This window comes from Panthera pardus, unplaced genomic scaffold (genome assembly GCF_024362965.1).
Source record: "Panthera pardus isolate Hobbes unplaced genomic scaffold, ASM2436296v1 HiC_scaffold_1, whole genome shotgun sequence".
In the NCBI taxonomy this organism is placed as follows: domain Eukaryota; kingdom Metazoa; phylum Chordata; class Mammalia; order Carnivora; family Felidae; genus Panthera; species Panthera pardus.
In genome coordinates, this window is record NW_026526654.1 from 33560757 (window position 1) to 33565586 (window position 4830).

At 38.3% G+C, this 4830-nt stretch overlaps 1 pseudogene; it reads left to right on the forward strand.

The window, feature by feature from the left end:
• The first annotated feature begins 2736 nt into the window (after window positions 1-2736).
• On the forward strand, window positions 2737-3298 carry LOC109263972 (PRELI domain-containing protein 2-like; annotated as a pseudogene).
• The last annotated feature ends 1532 nt before the right edge of the window (window positions 3299-4830 follow it).

The following is a 4830-nucleotide window of genomic DNA, read 5'->3' on the forward strand; positions in this document are numbered from 1 at the left end:
GAACAAACTTTAAATTTAAGCATGTAAGAATACAGTCATAATAAAACAATCTTCATTGTCTGATATCACACATCTCCTCTACCCACCCAAAAAATAATGGGTATAAAGCAACCCAAAACAACCCCATACTTTATTATTATTATATGATTACTACAACTATTCAGAACGTAAATCAAAAATTGGGAAGCAAGAAAATGGGATTCATAAATATTCAAAATAATTGTTGGGCCAGTGAAATACAAGTCAAAATGTGTGTGTGAGAAGCTGGGAAGCCAAAAACATTAAAATTCTACCTGAAATATGCTACTTTTCCTTGTAAAGTAAGAAATATTATCAACAAAAGCATGTTTGAGTTTTATGCTTTGCAAAAATAAGATTTAAAATGTTCTTCATGGAACGAAATATGGCCCTTTGTAGCAACGTGGATGGAACTGGAGAGTGTGATGCTAAGTGAAATAAGCCATACAGAGAAAACAGATACCATATGGTTTCACTCTTATGTGGATCCTGAGAAACTTAACAGAAACCCATGGAGGAGGGGAAGGAAAAAAAAAAGAGGTTAGAGTGGGAGAGAGCCAAAGCATGAGACTCTTAAAAACTGAGAACAAACTAAGGGTTGATGGGGGGTGGGAAGGAAGGGAGGGTGGGTGATGGGTATTGAGGAGGGCACCTTTTGGGATGAGCACTTGGTGTTGTATGGAAACCAATTTGACAATAAATTTCATATATTGAAAAAAGAAATGTTCTTCATGGTATCCGATAGCACAGAAGCCTAACAATAAAGAGAATTATCATGCCTAAAAATATTCATATTTTTATAATGGGAAAAGGCAGAAAAAGTCATCACCTTTATTCTGATTTTGACATGGTGGCATGCAAGTTAAAGACATATATTCTAACAATAGATTTAAAGTGTTTAGTATGTGTTGATAATACCAGATAACCATTTTCTCTTTTATACCTTATATTTATGATTATTATGTTGTGAGCAATGTCTTATCCAAAGAAGATTTAAATGAATATGAATCAGGAACATAAGTCAGATAACATTCATTTGTATAATTCTGTTAAAGAATAAAAACAATTTCAAATATTACAATAGATGAATACAAACAATTTACCTGTGACATCGTGCACTTTCTATCTTAGAATTTGTAAAATACTTACACTTTCTCATGCTATTATCTCAGTTATTGTAGAAGAGACATGCTATTGACAGGTTTTCGATAATTATTTCCATTTTACATTGAGATAAATTGTGACATTGAAATACTTCATGGATTTTCTTAACAGTATATTATTTCAACGATTTGGACCAATGAAACAATGATGTAGGGATATGACTGAGGTAGTGTATGAAAGAAATAGACAATAATACATGACCCATAGAAAGAATACAGGCTTATAAGTGAGAGTCTCTTGTTTTTAATTTCAGTGATCTATAATGTGTGAAAATAAATCTTTCAGACTCAGCTTTCTCATTAATAAAAGTCAGATAATACACAGTCTCCAATTGGTCTTCTGTGAAGATTTAAAATAAAAATTAAAAAAAAAAAACAAGAAAAACTATATAAAATTCCATTCAAGTTCTTAGCACATGGTATAAAAGTTCACTCATTAGTTTTCCATTGCCATTTTATTTATGTTAGCCACAACTACATTTATATTAATCACTTTCCCCAGCCCTCCCCACACCTACACCCCCCCACACACAGTTTATTTGATCTTCTTTTAAATATTACATAAATAATTAAGGTCTCAGAATGCTATCTTTGTTATAAATAGCTTTCTCTTCTGATTTTTTAAAGAAAGCTCTCAAGCTATTAAGTCAAACTTAAATCCATGCTTTTTGAAATGGACATTGTGTCTAATATTTAAATAATAAATACATATGTTTTCATTCCTTCTAGTATAATGGATATTTAATGATGGAGAAATCCAGTTTTGTAATGTTTATTTACTTGAGAGAGAGAGGGAGACTAAGAGAGCAGGAGGAGGAGGGGCAGAGAGAGAGGGAGAGACAAAAAAACAAGCAGGCTCCACGTGTCAACACACAGCCTAAGCCAGGGCCCAACCCCCACCAACCATGAGATCATGACTTGAGCTGAAATCAAGAGTTGGAGTCTTAACTGACTGAGCCAACCAGGTGCCCAGAGAGATCTAATTTAAATACTGTAGAGTGTTGGGGGGGGGCAGGCCCCTTTGGCAGGGTGGGTGTGGTCTTCTGTGGCTGGGGGGCAGAGCCTGATGTCCAGCACCTGGGGATGTGGGTCAGGGTGGGCATGCACCAGATTTTGAGTGGGGGTCATCACCTTCCTCTGAAAAAAGATTAGGTACAACATGAAGCAGAATGGTGCAAATGGGAAGAGCATGAGCTCTGACATCAGACAGGGGGACAGAGAACTTCTAGTTGTCCAAGAGAAGTAGTCTGCAGAAATCTTTACCACCTTGGAGTAATAAAGAGAAGAAAGAGGGACATCTGGGTGGCTCAGTAAGTTAAGCGACCCACTTCTACTCAGGTCATGATCTCGTGGTTCATGGGTTCCAGCCCTGCGTCCGGCTCTGTGCTGACAGTTCAGAGCCTGGAGCCTGCTTAGGATTCTGTGTCTTTGTCTCTCTCTACCCCTCCTGTACTTGCTCTCTTTCTCTCTAATCAATAAACATTAAAAAATTTTAATTAAAAAAATAAAGAGAAGATAGAGTATAAATAAAGTATTCTAACCCCATGGGGAAAAAAGTTAACTCCATATAACTGTGGAGGAAAAAAGAGATGTGTCAAAAGGAATCATCTATAGAAAGAAGATTGCAGTCTGTCAGAATGTGGTTCCAAAAATTTTAAGAAAAGTGAGCATTTTAAACGTACCTAGTATCCATTTGCAAGAGGAAACATAGCTCAATCCTCAGGAAAGAAGCATGGCTACATGCAGTCACTGCCCTATGTGGACGCAATATGCATCTATGAAGGAAGACTGTTTTCTGGGAAATTATGGAAAATCCAGATTGAACAGAGTTAGTTCAAAGAGGCAGGATTTCAATCACAGGGGCTGGCTTTCTCTACTGCATTTTGGAAACTTTTGCCAGCTCATTCTTAAGACAAGGAGCCCAGAAGGGAATTAGAATGATGGAGATGCTGCTAAAGGAACAGTGTAGTGCCCCCTTACCTGAAGAACCAATCATCAGGGAGCTATATTGTGCTACGTTTGCTCCAGAATCACTTCTTGGCCACAACCCATCACTGATGCAGGTTTCAAAATACAAATTTAAGGATGGTGCCAGCAGCTTACAGAAGAGGACATGAAATGGACATCAAATGATATATTCCCCTGGGAGCATGCTGCAGACAGGGGCACTCATGGACATGAGACTTCTAACTGGATTTTTATCGCACAGTCTTTTTATGATTACAAATGAAGGAAAAAAGGAAGAAGAAGGTGACATCTGCCCTTCTTCAGGATGTCCTGCTGATTGATTGGTGACGATGTCAGGGAAGCCAAGGACTGGAAGCCTGGCGAGTGGTGCTTGTGCCCATATGTCATCAGCATCATTGCTTATAGGATTCATGAGAAGATTCTAGGATGGATAAAGGAGTTAAACCGGATACCTGATGCATACGTGACCTACAACAGAAAAGAATGAATGTACCAGGCCTGTGTTGAAGCTAAGTAACATTTTTTTAACGTTTATTTATTTTTGAGACAGAGAGAGACAGAGCATGAACAGGGGAGGGGCAGAGAGAGAGGGAGACACAGAATCTGAAACAGGCTCCAGGCTCTGAGCTGTCAGCACAGAGCCCGATGCGGGGCTTGAACATACAGACCGTGAGATCATGACCTGAGCCGAAGTCGGACGCTTAACCGACCAAGCCACCCAGGCGCCCCGAAGCTAAGTCACATTTAGAGTAATGTTTGAGTTTCAGAAATGGGGAGCATTAGAAGTCTACTCATAGGTACTACTTACCTGCCACTAGTATAGCTTTTATAATGTGACATGTCAACCACATGATTTGATCTTCTTAACATGGAATAGAGTGTGGGAAGGCAGGTGTGACTTTGGCATTGTGTGATGTGGAGCGCACCATGAACCTCTCTGTGTTTCACTGGCAAATGGGGATTCCAGGGCACAGGTGTTCTGTGTCATGATGATTAAACAAGGAAAGGGAGTTCAGTGTGAAAAGCATAGGTTTGGGAGTTTGACAGACCAAGTGTTGCCACCCACTAGCTCAGTGATCGATAATCTGGAATTTTCAATCCTTCTGAAGCTCCTTTGTACAGAAACCCTTTTGGGGTTACAAAATTAACTTTGTGGGGTTGTCAGACTTATTTGAGATTGTATATAGAGAGTACCTACTACTTTCCTTGTTGCATGGAAGTCTAGTACATAGAAGCCATTATTATGTAAAACCATTTTGAAAATGTGCTTTTCAAATGTAAGGTAGTAATAGTTTGCAAATTAGGTGACAGTAGTTTGCACTTCGCATGTTTGGAAGCCAAAATACAAATGCACACTACTTAACAGAAAACTTGACGAGAGGCAATAATTTGGAATTCATATACTTAAGATAAAAATTGGGACATTACTGGAAAGTCTTGGAGAAATAGTTCTTTTTTTTTATTTGAAAAATTTTCCACTTCGTGCAGTGATAAATTTCAAATCAATTTTGTTTTTTTCTATACAAGCCTGCCACTGTGAACCTCTTCTTACTGTTTTTGAGCTGTTTGTGCTGCTTGGGTTTTGTCTCAGGATAACCTCTCATTTTCTTAGTGTTTCATTCCTCAGGTGTGTTGGAGGGAAATGAATGGTAGAAATCAAAACACACTTTGACTTCTTTTA